This window comes from Strix aluco, chromosome 4 (assembly GCF_031877795.1).
Source record: "Strix aluco isolate bStrAlu1 chromosome 4, bStrAlu1.hap1, whole genome shotgun sequence".
Classification (NCBI taxonomy): domain Eukaryota; kingdom Metazoa; phylum Chordata; class Aves; order Strigiformes; family Strigidae; genus Strix; species Strix aluco.
Window position 1 is genome coordinate 32,224,811 of NC_133934.1, and position 20,368 is coordinate 32,245,178.

General features: G+C 35.6%; 1 protein-coding gene across 1 annotated transcript in view; it reads right to left on the reverse strand.

Annotated features, from left to right (window-relative positions):
• DLC1 (DLC1 Rho GTPase activating protein) overlaps positions 1 to 16,517 on the reverse strand; it is a 254,930-nt gene extending 238,413 nt beyond the window's left edge. Inside the window, exon 1 of the mRNA XM_074822635.1 lies at positions 16,401 to 16,517. The gene's annotated coding sequence lies outside the window, so the exon portion shown is untranslated. The remainder of the gene's footprint in view (positions 1 to 16,400) is intronic.
• Between the last annotated feature and the right edge of the window lie 3,851 nt (positions 16,518 to 20,368).

Sequence of the window (20,368 nt, forward strand, 5' to 3'; positions counted from 1 at the left end):
TTCAAAGACAGAGGTCTTTGAAGCCCATAAAAGGAAATGGCATATGTGGTGGTAAACTCCTAACAGTCAGAAGTGCACCCCCAGAGGTAAATAGCTTTTCAGAATTATTTTTATCTATATTTGTCTAGCCTGAGATCTGAATGCATAACTTTCACTCTACCGTAAAGTGCAATTTATACTATTTTCCTGAAAGATTTCCAGTTTGGAATTCAGTGAATAAATTATATGTTGCAAAGAGACACATTTTATTTGCAATTACACAATTGTGTAAATTACACAGTTTTGAAATTTATTTTTGGGGAATCAAAATAAAACAAAAAGCCTTTAGTTTCCTTACAGTTAAAATTTATTAAGAATGTTGGGTTTTGTGCCAAAAAAGTGATGAAAAATTGAAACACACTGTTCCAAAAAAATAAACAGATATTTCAAGACACAATTTTAATTAAAATGTTTTTGGTTTTTTTTTTCTCTAATTATTTTTCTTCAGTTAAACTTTACTTAATGTTCTATCAGGAAGCTTTGGTTTCAATAAAAAGGGTTTTTTTGCACAAGGTGGTCACAGGAATGAGACATTTAAAATGTTTGAGGATGTATTTAAAAGTTACAAAATTATTCAGACATGGTTTGCTCTGTGAAACAGTTTTGCAAAGACAACTTACTTTCAAACATTTTAATGCTTGATGAATAGCTAAAAAAAGAGAAAAGGACATCGTAGACAATGTCTGTCCATTTCCTGTCTGTCTGAGAAAACTGAGGACACACTGTCTCCTATATATCTTTTCCTGCTATCTCATCTACAGAAAAGAGGGGAATAACCAGAGTTTCAATACTTGTTCTAAGCTGCTTTAATAAAACTTTAACATGATAACTATAAAAAAAAGCATATAACAGTATTTTAAGGTGAAAAAATAAAAGAAAGAGCACATGGAATCAGAACATCTAAGTCTGAAAATCTTAATAATTCTGTTGGATCTTGGACAATCAATAGAACTGAAAAAAGTAAATAGAGGAATGGAGAAGTAATAAGAAACAAGGTAATTCACTACTGAGACAAGTTAATAGCACGGCTGTACTTTGTAAGTGATAAAATGCACTTCCACTGCAGTTGGACTGGCTATACTAAAATGTTAGAATTTAGCTCCTTGCTATTTCTGAGCTTAAATCAAACTCAGAGATGGTCTTTTTTGTTGGTACCTCTGCAGCTTGGAAAACCATATGGTTCAAAGCTAGGCCATATAAATCAGATATTCAGACAACTCAAGTTTCTGTTTAGGTAATGTTAGATGAAGAATTATAATATCCTATTATTATTATAACTATATTTTATTTCTAAAATAATTATAAATCGAGAACAATGTATGAAAGAATATCACATATATAATGCTATTTATACATAAATATAAAATACTTTTTGTCATACTAGTATAAACTGAATACAGTCCATGACATATAATGGAAAGAGAAACTAATAATATGCTATTTACATGATCCTATGTAAAATGAACTACCAAAACGATTCAAAAACTAAGAGAAATTCAAGGTATTCAAGCAATTTCTGTTGTAGCTGTACACAGATATTAATATAATACAGACATGGATATTTTCAGCCGCTCTTCATTTGTCTGAATATGTGATTCTTCTTTCTAGACCTAGAACTACATGTTGTGGTGGGGCTTTTCCATAACCCAGTTCTTCAACTTCCTATATAAATCAATGAGAATTTATCTGAATCATGCAGCTGTGTTTATAGACAATCATTAACAGACAATATAGCAATGGTTTATTGCATGCAGAATTCAAACTTCTGCAGTAAAACAGAATCACTAGGGTTTGTGGACTGACACAATCTGTTTTCATGCTTAAAAAGCAATCCTGCTGAGAAAGTAATGTATATAGAAAACCAAAAAAAAAAAAAAAAAGAAAAAAAGGAAAAAAAAAAGAAAAAAGGAAAAAAGGAAAAAAAAAAGAAGAGCACCTGAGGTCTTACTCTCATTTGTCTTAAGCAATAGAAATTGCCATATGCCTTGTACAAAAACATGAAAGCTTTTGCTGACATCTTTCTTTCTTTTTCCTAAAGAGTGTAGTTAAACCCAAGATATTTCCTCTGATGACTGAAGAAAAAAATCTATTTTATTTAAATACGCCTGGAAACTCCTGAAAGTACAGCAAGACAGAGGCAGACATCTCTATTTTTTTAACTGTTTCCAAAGTTTCAAGATTTGCTTTTGCTTCACAGTAGAACTGAATGATTTCATGAAGTATTTCATACTTTTGCATTTCATACTGTATCAAATATATTATTTTGTTCATGCCAAGACATTTCATGAAGAAGTGGTCAGGTATGAGAGAAACCCAGATTTCATGTTCTTGTTCTGTTCAGATCCTATCCTTGCTAGGTCCCACTGCACTGGAGTACAGTAAAAATGCGTTGCATGAAGTCGTCTAAAAAATGCTCTTTACAACTTCCCAGTTCCAATAAATTTACAAATGGTTATTTCAGTAAAATGACATTCATTTCAATATGTTAAGGCTACATCTATATTTAAAATTCTTCACTGCCAAGACTTTATAAAGAGGATATAATTCAAACTACTTGAGAAATGTCCTTATCAATCTTTAGATAGACACTTTTCAGGACTCAAACTCACTAGGAGAAGCAACAATACCTGCATGTATCACTGTGAGAAATAGTATATCACTTAAAAAAACCCCCCCAAAAACCCAAATAAAAACAATTCTAAATAAACTGTTCATTTGCAACTTGCTAGTTACATTTCTGCAATTTGGAATATTGAATTCTAATTGTCAAAGAACTTAAACTTCTTAATAATTTAGACGGAAACATTTATATCGTTGTTTAAATGCCTATAGTCTTGCATCTGTTTATATACCTTCCTGTTCTTAGTGACATGTTAACAAAGGTTATCATTAAGCCACCAAAGGGAAAAAAGAAAGATAAGGCCATATTGCTTTTTATTCAAAGTTTCTAATTTTTCCACAGAAGATAAACTCTGAAATCCAGAGCTTCTCCTGAGGCAGGCACAAGCACCAAAATAATATGCCACAAAAGGACTAACACTGATTAAAGGAATGAAATGACTTCCAAAATGGGTATATGATAATCCTTATGCATATCACCTATTTTTAGTACTGTTTGTTCTATTTCCTGTTTAGGACTTTTTGATCATTCAAATTCAGGTTTGAATGAACAAAAGAAGGATTTTGTTTATAATAGATTAGGCTATTTAAAGTGTGTTTGTCAGACAACAGTCCCTGACATGGATTGTTAGCCACTGCTCCAAACAAATCTCACTCCTTTACAAGCTTCAAATGTTGATAGGATTTTCTGTGTTAGTATTTTAAAAACTTTTCTTCATTAATTTTCATATCAAACCCTTTCAGGCTACTCTATTTTAGTAGGGGGAAGCATTTCAGAAACACCAAAGGTGGATGCAATTAAATGTCATGAGGGCAATGAAACTTCCCTCGAATTAGCTCTCAAGTGCATCTGCCAGTGGACATGCTGGTTTATGAACACACCTTTTCTTGTGTTGGCAAACTGATGACAAAACCTGTAAGAGTACAATTACTGCAGTCCCCATTGAAATAAAAACTGCCACAATCTACAACTTCAGGTTTCTAGATAAGTAACACTAAAGTTCAGCAAGATGTTGCAAAGTTATTTGGTTGATACTGTTACATAATGATGTAAACTGAAGTTAAACCGCAGTTTCAAGAGCTAATTGAAGAATAAATGGTTCCAGTCTCACTGGAATATGCTATCTTGATTTTGGCCTTTCTTCTACCTTTTAGTAATTGTTCAATGTATCTGTCATAACTTGGCAAGAAACTCAGAAAGCTGCATATTGCTGAACTATATCTTACATTTCCTGTTGTGAAGACTATATCTTCTATTCTGGTGGTGTCTTTCAAGCAGTTATTAATTTTTAAATCAAGCCCTTTTGAAGACAATTTTTGTTTTAAAGGCCGCAAATTTCAAGCAAAAGTAAAGCATGAAGATGTAAGTAACTGCCTTCTGTTTTCAAGTATTGCATAAAGGTATTTTGTTTACAAGATGAGTTAAAAATGATCACATGGGTACGGGTGGTACATTTTATTTCCGTAGAGCTGACAGGCACTGATAAAGCAGGATGCATGCTTACATATGGTAAATATTAAGGATAGTAGCATTAAATATTGAGTACGAGTAGACAATATGCAGTCAGGTTCTCCAACACTCTTCAAACTCTCAGTGAAGACAATTCTTTCCTTAAATCTCATTTATATGAATGTTCTTGGAAGGATATTGAAGTACATTTACTTGAAAAGTCACGTTTTGTTCCTGTTATTGTTCTTGTGATAGGATTGAAATGGCTGCACTAAACTCAGGGGAACCACTTCAATTTACAGCAGTTGAGGATATGGTCTGTTTGTTCCAGACTTTTGCAAGCTATTTGGATTCATCCTTCCCAATTGCTTTCAGGACTGTGGAATGACACAGTCTCTCAATGGTCACGTCTGTTCAGCATAGCATACATGAGAGCTTTCAGACCTAGAATCATAGAATCATTTAGGTTGGAAAAGACCTTTAAGACTAGTTGAACCATAAACCTAACACTGCCAAGTCCACCACTAAGCCCTGTCCCTAAGTGCCACATCTATACCTCTTTTAAATACCTCTGGGGATGGAGTCCAACCACTTCCCTGGGCAGCTTGTTTCAGCGCTTGATAATCCTTTCAGTGAAGAAATTTTTCCTAATATCCAATCTAAACGTCCCTGGTGCAACTTGAGGCTGTTTCCTCTCATCCTCTACTGATTTTTTGCAGTTGTTGTCTCTCTGTATCTATATTTACTGTTTATTATTTTATTTTTGTACACCTATTCCAAATGGAATCTAAGAACATAGAAGCTGTTGATCCACTTCCTAAACCCCCTTTCTGTGGTTGGACGTGTAAGAGCATACAATAACATCCAGGAATTTATTCTCACAGTGGCGAATGAGTGGGTGAATAGAGAAACACAGAGTCCTCTGACCAACTTCTGGGAGTACTTGCAGTAAGAAACTGTGACAGTGGACTTCTTCCTAGGAATTAATCTAAAAAGTTACCTGAATACCAAAAGAATTTAATAAGTACAGGAAATGTTCAGCAGAAAGTCTTATGAACCATTAGGTCAAATCAAGTTCAGACCGGTATATTTCAACAGTGCTATTCAGTTCCAGGAGACAAAAATCTACATAAGTAAAGTAATTATCATGGTTATTTCTAAAGGGAATGGGTAAGAAAACTGAACTCTTCATCAACCTGTAGACTGTTTGCAAAAGAATGGATTATGATACAAAAGTAAAAACACTCTATATTTACTTATTGTTGCTGGCTTTGTTTTTCTTACTGAGTACAAATGCATAAAGTTCTTATACTGCCACTGCTTGTAGTATTGTCTTCTGATGATGTTAACCATACCTTATGCAAAGTTTTCTACATGCATTATAAGGCTATTAAAACCACACAGCTATTTCCAGAAAGAATTAAGAGTTTATGGACCATCACTTTAAACATGATAGTATCCCTTAACCTCATAATTGTCAGTGGTTAATTGCAGAAAATATTGAACTTTTTTCTAGCTGTTTCTGGCTTCACATGTGACTGAAATATCAAACACTGAGAAAAAGGGTTATAACTGTAATGTATAATGAAAGCCATTTCTAGATTCTTCAGTTACTGCATGCCTATCTATGAAAAAAAGCTATTTATAAACCTCTGTAGAACATTTAAATGATAATACATTTAACAATGAAATCTTGGTGATCATTATTATCAAGAGACTATGACAAATTAGTCATTATAGTTGCTTATTAATTTGGTATCAGAGCTTAAAGTCAGAAAATCAAAACCAAAAAGTGATAAAAAATTGGTTTAAATTATGTATGTCATCTCCTGCTTATAGTGATCCATCTGCAACCATCTATTGACTTTATATGCTGCAGCTGCTTAAACTGCTTGACAGACTGAAGGACAGAGAGCTGAGGAGAACCATGCAAATTAAGATTAAGATCACTTCTACTTGTATCTTAACTCAAGGGATGTCCAGTTAGGTTAGGTTATGTGGAAGATGGCCAGTGGACTCCATCTTACAAAATGCAAAATCTTAAAATATTTATTTCTTCAGTGCTGCTGTTATGGAGAACACTATACAACCATATATATGTCTGGGGAAAAGTACATTTTGTTTGAATATCTAGGAAGTACTTTCCACTCATTAAAGTTGTGTCAAATATCCCATTAAAAAAAAACCCAAACATAACGTTGTACTGATCTATCTGTGGCTTCTGTAATGTTAATCTGCTTTCCAGATTAGTTCTCAATCTTCTGAAGCTCATGACCCACGCCTAACTGAATATGTGGTGTTATTGTCGATTTTCATCCTATACAGCATAAAATGTCAAAGCCTTGTTTGTTTTGCATTTGGATATGTACACCCTGTTTAACGTTTCTACAGAATGTATAGTTTGTGCAGACTCTGCCTTTATTATCTCTTTTGCAAAATACCCTAAAAATTTGTTCTTTCAGTATCACATTTCATTCCATTAGTAATCTCTTTCATCTTCAGAGTCAACAAGAAAATACTTATAGTGGTACTGTGCTTGTTCTTAAAACAAACCAAGCAAGGCTGTTTGTCTGTTTCCTGAGAAAATACTTGGGAGACATAAATATAATTATCACTGTTTTCTTGTAGAAACCGCTGATTACTCAAAATAAATTCAGACTTCCCAAACAATAGGGAATTATTGGATTACTTCAGACAGATTCCTTCCTGGTATCATTTTATTTAGTGACATTAAGCTTAGCTGCGCTGTGCTGCCTTAAAGCAGTTTGCATAATCATTAGAAGAAATACATTATTTGATAAGTATTGTCATTTACATGACAATATAAATCATCGTATATGATGACTGAACAATCAATCTATACAAAACACAGGATTTGTTCAGATCAAAATTGTAAGTTTTGAATACAGAGAGAACTGCATAGGTACACCTAGTGACAGATCCAGGCTTCCAAAAGGATAAACTTACATTCCAGAAATACATTTAATTTGGGCCAAATACATATATAGCTTTAATATATTTATAGTTTTTACTGCTGTCCTTATGGAATCAAATTGAAGAGTTACTGCCTCAAAGATGAAGTTTTTGTGTTTTCTGAAGAAAGACCAAGGGGAGAAAAAAAGAGAATAAAATATATTTTTTTGGCAGAGAAAAATCCTTCTGTAATATGTAATTTTACATAGCAGGAATCTTTCAACGAAAGGGCTATTTTAACAAAAAAAAAGCACCAGAGACATTGTATTTAAGTAGGAAATGAGAATAGGCTTATAACTTTTGAGTACAGGTAATATTAATACACAAATAACTATAGGTTATAGGTTAATCAGTGCTTCATAGCAGCTAGAGGTATTTAGATATATTTAAATACTGAAACATGTACTGAACACTGTATTTATGAGTGGCAACTAATAAATCTTACTTAAAGTAAGAAAGTCTAAGCTAGCATTTTTCTTTCTGTTGAAGAGAACAGTACAAAGTAGAAGGATCTTCAGAACAATTATGTATCTAAGATACTAAGCTTAGAATTTATAATGTTGTCTCTCTACAGACATAAGGAGTTTTCTTTGACAAAGTGGTAGTCATTCTCATTTCTGTGAACTACAAGCTCATATCAGTACTTTCTTTTTCTAGTATCACATGGACAGTCTAATTCTTTATGCCAACAAAAAAAGCTTTGAAAAAAGCTAAGATGCCACACTTCCTTAACAGATAGGTATTAAAAAAGTGTGCTTTCTTAACTTCCTTGGTTTTGTGAAACATATTATTCATTAATCAAAGGCAGTAGCTTCTCAACAAAACACCACAATATGAAAATCTCTGTTACTTCAGTTACTGAAATGTAATATGAGTTTGACACAAGAAAACTGGAGTCTGTGAATGACTATACATGTTATCAGGATTTTACACAGCAGAAGGAATTGTGGTCTGTTTCTAGTGGTTTTTTCAATAGCCATATAGCTCTGAAAACTGCTAAGAATGAAAAGGTCCCACATCCACCCAATCTCAAAAACTTTCAAAGACATATAATCAATGTGCTGGTTCTTAGTCCTGGAGAAGAAAATGTTTGTATAAAATGCTTTTTAGGTGTTTTAGCTAAAATGGAAGTTTCTCAGCAAAATAAAAAAATAATAATATGACAGCAACTGAAGCAGATGCACAGCCAGCATGCAAATCACTTCACAGCATAATGCATTTAGAGATAAGGTTATTAGCTATCTCAATTTAAGTTGCTTTTTTAAGAATCTTTACTAATTAAAGAAATAATTACTAAATTTCTAAGAAATATAAATAATTCATAAACAAATTAAATATTCTTTTAATACCAAGAGCATATTGACACTAAGTTAAGGACCAGAATCTTTCAACTTGAAATGATGGGATATGTGGGATGTGGATGAAATTTGGCCATGTATATCTGTACAGTCTTGGTTCATGTTAACCCACAGAACTGAAAGATACACAAGTTAATTCTGGAGTTAAGACCAAGTTTGTCATTGTGTTACTTCAGATGTATATAGTGTTGAGCGTTGCCTCAGACTGGGTTTTATTTATGGAAACAGAAAGGAATTCTTCTGTTCGACTCCCCACACTCTATGGGGGCACACTCCCCTGTCCATGTGCCCAAGTGAGGGCTGGTCATCTCACCCTGTCCTGGCCCCTGTGGCCCACTGCTTCCTAGTGAGCTCTGACAAAACAGATTTAAGTCCTCCTGCAACTTGATTTGCTTTTGGAAAATTCAGTCTAGATGAGAATATAAAGGAACATCGTCAGTGAGCTCAGCCTGCTAACAGCAGCAAACAAAAATAATTTAGATGTTTCAGACATCAATCTGAATAGTATTTTATACTCTACAATGCAAGTGTTTTCTACTTTTTAAGCTACTCTCAACTATGACTATCTCATGACAGACCATCCCTTCCCTTCTAACGCTGATTTTTGAAGTTTTTAACGTACAGTTTTTACTTACATGAAAAGAGACAGAAGAAGAATTTGGTTTTAGAATTTGCTTTAACATGAAACTCTGGTAAACATATAAATATAGGAATTCCAGATGACACATGCAGTAGTCTCCGAAATGCCATTTTATTTCCCTATTTATAACTTTTTAATTTGATTTTATGAATATTTTTGCAGTATTCCAAAAATTACTACTTATATTTTTCAAAAAAAAGAAAACCCAAACCCAAACTGTATAAATCAGCACAGGTTTGGTTGCAAAAATGGCTTTTATTTCTAGACTAGAGGTTCCCAACTGCATATAAAATTTCTGTTAGTACCATACTTAGTATTGAGATCATACCAATTGCAAAAGGTGGAGAAAGATTGACATGCTACAAGACATTGGCTAGATTTCAGATAGGAAATGGGATCTGGGATGTGTCTGCTGAGAATTACTGAAAAACAAAGTGTGGTGTAGATGCATGTTTTTAATTTTTATTAGGAGGTCTATGGATGCAGATTTTCAAAACACCTAAGAAAGAGTAACCATAAAGATAAATGAGGTTTTGTGGGAGAGAACAGCTTTAGTATAACACTTTGCTAATATTACAGACGTAAAAAACCTCCAGGGTGCAAAGACAGGCATTTAAGCATAATATAAATGTTCAGGCAAAGGTATATATGAAATTGCATGTTGTTGTTCTTTAATCTTACTATAATTTTATTCAGAATTCTTATGAATTAAGGAAGGTCCCAATTTGTGATTCACATTACTTAAGGCAGAACACCGAGGACAACCTTTCCATTTGTAATTAGATGTATCAAGGGCTATTGAACAAAGATACAAACTCTAGCTTGAGTTTCTGAGCTAAGCTAAAGACTTTTGAGGAAACCGGAGGGCTAAAGAGAACTACCAGGGAAATCCTCCTTGTGAGGTGGTCCTGTTCTTATATTCTTTCATGACTTGCCCCTAGTAGAATTTGCTTCTGGCCACTGTGAGTGACAGAGTATTGGGCCAGATATACTTTTGATCTGACCTAGTCTTGTTATGCAGTACCACCATTCTTATGTCGTCTTATGACTACATCCTCCTTGTACAGAATATCCAATTACAAAATCAAGAAAATCCAACATTTCTGACAACCCTTTGCCTGTTTTTTATTTCCCCCTTGGAGATATAGAAGAAAAGGCTGAAACTTACAATATTTGTTAACAGTTTAATTGAGTGTCTATTTTGTCCACTTACTAACTTATTAAGAACTGAGAAGACTTAACTCTTTTATGAACAAGCTTTTTTGCTAATGGACCTTTCTGAAAACTTGAGTACAATATGGACTGGGTCTGCCGGAACTCAAAGAATTGAGATGAGCTTCTTTGTTTTACCAGGCGAATGTGCACACTGTGTAATGAGCTGTGGAAGAGGTTTCAGTGGCAGGAATGTTTGGCCACTCCAGCATCTGGACTGGTGTGGAGAAGTCTGCCTGTTACTGTGTCCCAGATGAGATGGCTTGACTCACCACAGATACATGGTGAAGCCCTCCTGCCTCTTCTGTAGGGGGAATAAAATTGTTCATCCCCTCCAAGGAATTCATGACACTTTCCAGGGGAAGACTTCCTTCAGTCTCTTCTCCTGTATGAAGGGCAGCATCTGTTCCACAGAACAGAGCTAGATGATTCTGGAAGAAAAATATCTGCCTTTTTTTGCCCCTCCCTTTCCTTCCCCTAATTCCAGCAAGTATTAAAATTGAACCTAATATAGAAATACCTCCCATTCATCTCAGTTGGCTGCTAATACTGAAATCTCTGAATGACAGACATCAAAACCCGTTTGTTCTCTAGACCACACTACTTCCCTACAGCACAATTTGAGATAAGCTGTTATAAAGACAGCTGAGAGTAATTTCAAAACACAAGTGTGAACTTATTAAGACAAAAGTACAGAAAGCAATGATGCAAATGTGAAAATATTTTTATTCTAGTCCTTCTAGTTGCCAGATGGTAATTAGAAGGATGCTGTGATGAAAACAAGGAGGCCATCAATAGCTGCAGCAGGTTTTTCAAATGTGACTTCCATCCAGGAATGGGATAGGACTCTGTGGGGACAGTGCAATCACTTAATGCAGATTTTGTTAGTGGATCAGGGCATATGCTCACTTTTTTTGTAAGTATGAGTGAAGACATATCTGCAGCACCAACACTAAGTGGGTTGGGAGATCACCACTGTACATTACATACCAGTGCAACCACATTACATATATCTCTGCTTATGCTGAGCTATATAATTCTTAGAAAAGTGCTTTTTTAAAAAAAAAAAAAAATCCCCCAAAACTCCCTAAAGCTCAACAAAACACAAAACCCCTCAACATTTAAATTAAAACCAGAGGATTTGATGGTTTCCACATTAATCAATGCCCAGAACCCATAAGAAAAGTAAAATGCAAGTAATGTCTCCATGAGATGAAATGAAATATCTGATATGTAACTGTTGAAGAAAGCATTTAGCTAGTTCACTATTTCACACAAATGGCAAGTTGCTCCATGAACAGCAGGGATAATTAAGTCTGATTTCTTATGGTATTATCTCTTACATTTAGATTCTCAATGCTCACTCTCAGTAGCTTTCACTCTTCTCCAACTCTCTTCAAGCCTAGTATTCCTAAACTAGGAAGCCAATAGGTTCAAAAGTTAAAGACAGATATACTCAGAGTTGCATACGTCTCACTTATTTGAGAAATCAATCTTAAGAAGAAAGAAATTTGAAGAAAAACTGGGCCTAAACAATTTGTTTTGGAAAACAAAGATTAAACAACCAAAATGCATTGAGACTGTTAGGGAAAAAAAAAACCCAAAACCAAACAGGAAAAAAACCTGAAAGGCAAAATTTCATCCACACTTTTCTAAAATGGAAATTTTAAGTTGCTTTACTCTAAATAACTTTATTTTATAAACATCCTTCCTTATTGTTTGTCTTTAACAGCTAATACTGTGAAAAACTAAAGAGATGTGTTTTGATTCCATTCATATAAAATTTTATGTCCAGAGAAGCCTTCTTCCACTTTTTCAAAAATATCAGTGAGCCAAGACTATCAGCTATCCACAAAGCTTTTTACACAGCACTTGCTGTACCAATGTCTACATGATCTTGCGGTCTATTTAGTCTAGTTTTGGACCACAGAGCTTGTGTCTACATTGGTAAGTAGTGTTGACCAACAAAAGTAAACCTGTAGAGGAAAATAGCTGAGGAAGTGAGATCTATATTGTATACATTTTGGAGGTTTTGTTCTTTGAACTAGTTCTATTTGGGTGCCCTGGGCTAGATGTATTACATGTGCTCCATGTGATGCAGTTGTTTCTTCCCTGAGGGGGATGCTCCTTGAGCCTGTTCTGTAATGCAACACAAAACATCGTAAATAAGGATGACTGAGAGATTTGCCTCAAAATATGCTCCTGATGTATTAGAAGCCTGGAAAAAAGAAGAAACCTCATTAAGGGAGTTTCTGAAACAAACTGTCTCAGAGGAATTTGTGTTGGTTTTGTTAGGGGGAGGAGGGAGTTTAACCCTTATTGATATTGATTAGACATTGGGGTGATTTGTTAATCTGTCTTTAAAAATGCAATTTATTGAGTTCTTTATAATTACCATTATGATATTTTTTCCACTAAAAATGTATTGCTGATTTTGAGTAGAAAATAAGATCACATACAACTTTCATCTTGAAGGGTTTCCGCTTCCCTTTTTACAGAATAAATATTCTATTCATCCCTTGCTGATGCTTTCTTCCTCTTTCCATTCTTGATATTTTCATTGGCAATATTTGTTTCTTGCATGGCATTTTAAAATTGAGTACATTTCTCCAAATTTAGCTTAGTAAGACTTCTTTTCCTCTCTCTCAGATTTCCTACTTTTCTTAGTCTGACTACCATGATTGTTCAGAGCCTCCCAGCTGCTAATCCTTCTAGAAATGGCAAAACTGACAATGATAAAGACTGTTTTCACAGCTTTTTTTCAAGTCCGTATGTTTAACTTGAGCAAAACCAGGATAAGCACAACAGTAGGCTTTGAGTTTATTTGAGAAACAATGATTTTTCCTCAAATACAAGGGACAAAATAAAACATACTGGAGTAAATAATAGCACTATACCCAATTTGTTTGTCATTATGAGAGTGATACTATTCAAAGATTTGAAGGCAATAGAAAGTTAAGATAAATTGAAACAAACTGTTTTATTCCCATACTCCATCATTTATAAGAGCAACTCCAGTTAGTGTTTCTATATAAACATAAATGTTTCAGTTGCAAGGAAACTCCCCACTGAGCTAATTAGGTAACTGGAATTTGGTCTTTTGAACAGAAGTTTATACTGATAAAACAATCCCAATTCAGAACAAAATGAACATTGGCACACAGTGCAACTCAGCATTGCTTGTAAAATCTTATTTTATTTTATATAGCTTATAGTTACCTAATTTACTAATTAAATTTCTCTAAAGGACAAAGGAGCAAGGAGACTCTAGAAAAGAAACATGCATTATGGTATGAAAGTGGGGAAAAAATTAAAAAAGGACATTTTATCAAGTGGCTTGAGAGAAGATAATGAAAAGATACCTGAGAAATGGTGACACACTATACACCGCAAATATTTTGGGGGAAGATAAAAGATTAGTAACACATAAGGGAAAAAGATGCAAGTTATATGTTTTTAAAAAGAAGTTAAAAATTGGTGAAGTGGAAAGGAAGGAAAAAATAATATATGCTGTGTTCAGATCTGAGGACACCAGCAGGAGATGTGCTCATCTATGACTGGTGTGAAGCAGACCTGAAGATTCAGCTGTGATATTCAAAGTAAAGGAAAGTAACTGTTTTTGCTCTGCCTCCCATGACAAACTGAGGTTTAAAGGAAACATAAGAGAAATGAGATATGCTTTACCAAGAGGTCAAAGTTAACCAAAAAGAGTATTTTGGATAAGAGTATTTTGTTATCTGAGTAGTTAAAGAAGAATAACTCAAGATTAACAATACTTGATAGGAGCCCAACTTCCATGCCCTTCACCCCATACTAGATTTTTATGATTAGTTTACAAACTAGAGAAAGGAGAGATTAAAAACAGCTTTTCTGAGAGAGGGGCAGACATCTGGAATGTTTTCCAGACATCATACACATTTTTCAAACAAAATTTCTAATTGCTCGAAGTGGTAAATATAACAAAGACATGTATTGTATGCTTTTGCATGAAGCTTTTACTGCAAGTTGTTTCACCTACTCACATATTTAGTCATATACACATACAAATATATATCAAGGTAAGGTATATCAAACGCTTTCATATCCACTGAATTCCACAATGCTTTTTTTTTGTTGTTGTTGCTATTGTCTTTAACAAATCAAATTTTGCGTTAGAAAAGGCCAGTGTTTGTACACTAGACATGAACTCTTGTCTGTCTAACCAAGATCAATTGTTGAATTATTTGTCTTGGCTAGATTGATAGGCAGCCTGTTCTCAGTGAACTAACTCTTTTTATGCTTATCAGCATGGTTTTAAAGAAGGTATCATAGTAAATTCTCAGTGACTCAGTTTCCTTTGTGTTAAGGAAAGATGTTATTTCTTTTCCTTCCTTACCATTCAAGATAGTAAGTAGCGATTCAGCACTGTCTGCCATAATTACCTAGAAGATAGCTAAAAGCAAAAAGTAAAGCACTTAACAGGGGTAGTGCAAAGTTACGCTAATCTAAGGGAGGTTCAAAGCAGAGTGCGAATGAAAACACTGAAGTATGCTTTTCTGCATATCTAGGTAACCCACAGAGTCCCTTAGGTATAATTTGGAAAGATCAAAGGGATTTTCTAAATCCTTTCCCATCTTGCAGTTAGGAAAAACATAGTTATTACTAGCCTTCTCACAAAACTTCCTCTTTTGCAGAGAAGGTGTTCTTGATTCATAGTGACCCCTATGATTAAAATACTTTGAGAAAGCTCATGAAGACAAATTCTTCATCAGTGTGCAAACTGTGTATTCCTAGCTGAACTTCAAGGAACAACAGAAGAAAATCCTAATTCCAAAGGATTGAAGGGAAATCTGCAAATCGTTATAGCGAAGTCTGACACAGAGCTCTGTTACTGAAGCAGGGTTCCTAATGGACAACAACAAGAAAAAGCACTTAAGAATGGCATAGGAAGGAAAGACAGAAAAGTTCCTTCTGAAAAGAAGGACCCAAAATAAGGCCCACTCCAACTAAACCAGAACTGTACCGCTTGAAATATTGCAGTGCTTCAGTAATAGCTTTGTTGTTAAATGCAACCTGTACTTAATGCTTTACATTTACTTTTGTCACTGAGTCCAATTTTATAATCAAAAGCTCAACTCCTTAAACCATTGGAATAAGTGTGGGGTTTTTCATATTTTTAGGTTTATTAATTCAGAGAAGACTGACAAATCTGTAATACTTTTATTTTTGGAGAGTTAATTATTCCAAGTACACAAATCCTAAAATTTGTGAATCTCAGGATTTTAAGCTATGTTCCTCAGTAAGAGAGAAGCCTTCCTAAGAGTCAGCTTAGCAGCTGTCATCAAGGACTGTGATGCCTGGATAACTGTCCTCAGACAGGTGTAATTCCATTGTCATTTCTGAGGACAAGAGAGATTTTATTAAAATCTAGAAAGAGGAATGCAGTTTTATACTGTAATTGATTTATGTCACAGTTATAAGTTAATGCAGTAAGTGATTTACAGTGACTACAACTCAAAAAAATGAAAGTTGCAAAAAAATTTTCCTCTGTTAAGTAGACCTATTCAGTTAGCAACGTGCGTAACTGAGTTTCTCCTTCCACACTTGCAGTTCGGATATTTAACCTGATAAACAGATGGAAGCAATCATATATCATATGTGATCTGAGACAACTAGAAAAATGAGCTGGTCTGCAGGATGAAAAATCTTGAGAACAACTGATTTGTAACAAGCTCAGTGTCTGAATCCAAACAGTTTCTCAGTTCATGAGATTTCACTCACACTGCAGTAGAATTCTCCCATTCCAACAGAATTCAAAGTGGAATTCAGCACATATAAAGCCTATTTATAATGGGAAACTTCTGGAAGATTTGAAGACTTATCCTGACAGATATAATGAACTAAATGAACTCCCAATACTTTCCTCTGAAAAATGGTAATTTTTTGGAAGAGCTGCCATCCTGAAATATTTCTTTCCCACCTTGATCTCTCATTTTTTGTAGATTCCAGGTACCACTATTCACAATTCAGAAGATTTAGTCTCTGATTCTTCAAAGAATTAGTTTATTAATGAAATACTTCACAACTTGTTTCTTTTATCCAGTTCAAAGAACCCCTAAAGCTCTCCTACCTATCAGAAGGGTCACAGCAGGTTGTTAAAGGAGCCTGTGCAGGTTATCTCTTCTTGCTTTTCAACATGCATATGCAGGCCATGTGACTCCAGAATAGATGGACATCTTCATTCTCCATCAGTGACTTGAATTTTGCAGCCTGACTAAAAAGGAGAAGCTGAGTCAGTGAAAGATTAAGCAGGACAAGGGAACAGTATAGGAATAGTAAGGAAGCTTCTTAAATCTTCAGGATTAATTAACAATGAAGAGGCAGGGACAGAAGCTTTGCTTTTTGCAAACTCTCCAAGGATTAATGAAACACACTTTATAGTATAGGGCAGGAGTTCAATCACCTCTTCAATGAGTCTGAGATTATAGTTTCTTCTAGTCATTATTTCTACCATTTACTTTATTCTGCAAACTTAGATGGGGGAAAGGGAGGAAAAGCAAAGTCTAAACATGTCAGACCATACTTACTGGCAACAGATACCAGAGCTGTTTCACCTCACAGTAACTTTTCACCAATCTAATACAGCCATGCTTTGGCATTACTGATTTTCTCCAAGCTCCAAAATGCGTATTGGTACACAGTGTGCAACATTTATACATTCTGAAGGCTGGGTTCTGTAACCACCCAACAAACTTAACAGATGCCCATAGAGTATGTTGAGCTATGTTGGATTATATCCAATAATAAATGCAGATTCACAGGGCTTTTTTCTTCTTTTTTATAATCATATGAAGTGTAAACTTGGGCCTAGGCTTTCAGCTATGATTAAAGGCCCAGTGTGGTATAATACAGCTGGTTCAGTTTTAAGGAAGAAATTACTGTTAAGGCACAAGAAAATACATAAGTAGGAGGTGTGCAGAGGGTCATGAGTTTTCTCATCAGAAGCATGACCACCACACACTAATGCATACTCCTTCAGGACCTACTACCTGCTGCTATTAAAAAAAAAAAAAAAAAATCATTCCTTTACTAAGTCATAAATATCCTTCTTACAAGATCTCTTGTGCATGGCAAAAGATGCTTTAATTTAGAGTGATTTAGTAACCTCAATCATACATTGGCAGTGAGGTTTACGTATTTTTCTGGTAATCATTTGTCAGTTTGGCACATATATGCAACAAAGATGATGTGACTGGGTAACATTCACTATGAATGAAAGTACAGAATTTTCTAAAGGTGTTTAATCAAAAGAATACAAAGCAACAATTGAAGTGTAATACATGTTATGCACTTTAACACATAAATTGCACATGTCATATCTTAAAATGTACTTTCATAACATTTGCACAAAGCATTAAGTATTGTTCAAAATACAAGGTTAGGAATGTAAGTTAATTTAGAGAATAAAATATTATTACCCGTTTGGGAGATAAACAAAATCTACAGAGTTCAGTGATAGCACAATATTCAGTGTCATGTCTAGCTTCCTGGTTTGTGGTATTATTGGAGTTTTTAGAGAGGTAAGAACAATAATCCTGTAGCCTCCTATGCTATAAGCAATGGATCAGTCCAAATAAAGTAATTATAATAGGAAAATGTTTCCTTTGAAAAGTTTAATGACATTGAAAATATACTACACAAATTTCATGCATTTTCCTTATTTAACTGAAATTGTCTGTTGTCAGTATGTTCCTGTGCCACGCAGGAATATAAAGTAGTTATTAGTGGAAAAACAAAAGGACTTGCGCAGTCAAATTAACTCCATGAGTTTTTACAAACTTACTTCCATGATCTATGCTCTTTATTACACAAGACTAATATATATAACAAATAGACACAATATATGGAATAAGTTTCTGTATTTCTGCCTCCTGAGTTAGAGTTTAGTATTTGATGAGTTTCCTGGCAAAGAAAGTAAGTTTTTCTAAGATCTGTGGCAGCAGAAGTCTGTGACTCTGATCCTCAGCAAACACTTGGACAGCATCAATAGATACTGCTGCATTTTAAGGGGCCACGAGAATTTGATAAGGAAATTATTTGATGAGAGTGAGGGTGCCAGAAGAAAGCATCAGAAACAACAAAGCCATCACAAGAATGAAAGTTTTAAATAATGCAAAAGCAAAACCGAGTGAACTGTTGCTAGCACTGTTTGCTCTTGAGGTGAATGTAAGAGTTTTTCAGGAATGATTGCTGGCTAAAAAAGGTCTCTTTTACAGAATCACAGAATCATCTAGGTTGGAAAAGACCTTAAAGATCATCCAGTCCAACCATCAACCCAACATTAACAGTTCCCAACTACACCATATCCCTCAGCACTATGTCGACCCTACTCTTAAACACCTCCAGGGATGGGGACTCCACCACTGCCCTGGGCAGCCCATTCCAACGCCTAACAACTTGTTCTGTAAAGAAATACTTCCTAATATCCAGTCTAAACCTTCCCTGGTGCAACTTGAGGCCATTACCTCTTGTCCTATTGCTTGTTACTTCATTAAAGAGACTCATCCCCAGCTCTCTGCAACCTCCTTTCAGGTAGCTGTAGAGGGCGATGAGGTCTCCCCTCAGCCTCCTCTTCTCCAGACTAAACAACCCCAGTTCCCTCAGCCGCTCCTCATACGACATGTGCTCCAGACCCTTCACCAGATTCGTTGCCCTTCTCTGGACACGCTCGAGTAATTCAATGTCCTTTTTGTAGTGAGGGGCCCAAAACTGAACACAGGAATCGAGGTGCGGCCTCACCAGTGCCGAGTACTGGCCACGCTATTTCTGATACAAGCCAGGATGCCATTGGCCTTCTTGGCCAACTGGGCACACTGCTGGCTCATGTTCAGCTGGCTGTCAATCAACACCCCCAGGTCTCTCTCTGACTGGCAGCTCTCCAGCCACTCCTCCCCAAGCCTGTAGCTCTGCTGGGGGTTGTTGTGGCTGAAGTGCAGAACCCGGCATTTGGCCTTATTGAAGCTCACACAGCTGGCCTTAGCCCATCGCTCCAGCCTGTCCAGGTCTCTCTGCAGAGCCTCCCTACCCTCGAGCAGATCAACACTCCCACCAACTTGGTGTCATCTGCAAACTTCCTGAGGGTGCACTCGATCCCCTCGTCTAGATCATCAATAAAGATGTTGAACAGGAGTGGCCTCAAAACCGAGCCCTGGGGGACACCACTTGTGACCGTCAACCAGATTTAATTCCATTCACCACCACTCTTTGGGCCCGGCCATCCAGCCAGTTTTTTACTCAGCAAAGCGTGTGCCCATCCAAGGCACAAGCAGCCAGTTTTGCCAGGAGAATGCTGTGGGAAACTGTGTCAAAGGCCTTACTAAAGTCAAGGTAGACAATATCCACCACCTTTCCCTCATCCAATAAGCGGGTTGCCCTGTCGTAGAAGGAGATCAGGTTTGTCAAGCAGGATCTGCCTTTCATAAACCCGCTTATATTACTAAATATAAGCTTGTCCCCTCTCTTGGATTTCCATGTTAATTAATGACACAACTCAAGAAAGACACAAATATCAAAGCAACAGCAAAGTAATGAATACTTTGTTTATTTCTTTGTTTCCCAACTGAAGCAACCTCTGGTGCAACTCCAAATACAGACTAGTAAGATTCATACCAAATAGTACCAACTGAGTACCGTTTCTGGCACTGAATCCTGCTGCTTTTTTAGATTGTTCATAAGAATTCAATATCAATGACGTTCATATCCAAAATTTTTGCAAGTAAGCACAGAACGGTGTAGTTTAAGTTTTTTGCATTAAGCTCCTATGTTGAATGCAAAAACGTTTTGATGCCTTGGCACGTTTAAAGCCACTACAACATTAGGATGCCATTTTGTAATTTTGTCCATTGTAATTGAACATCTGAGTTGTGGTGTGCAACCAGTAATAAGATTTTAATGATGAAAGGAAGTTACACCAGGCACGCACATTTGCAGGAAAAAACCCCAAAACATACAAAACAGAAAACCGCACACAGAACCACCCCCCATCCCTCCCCAAACACATCTATTCCAAGAAGAGCATAACGTTAAATATCCACCCTT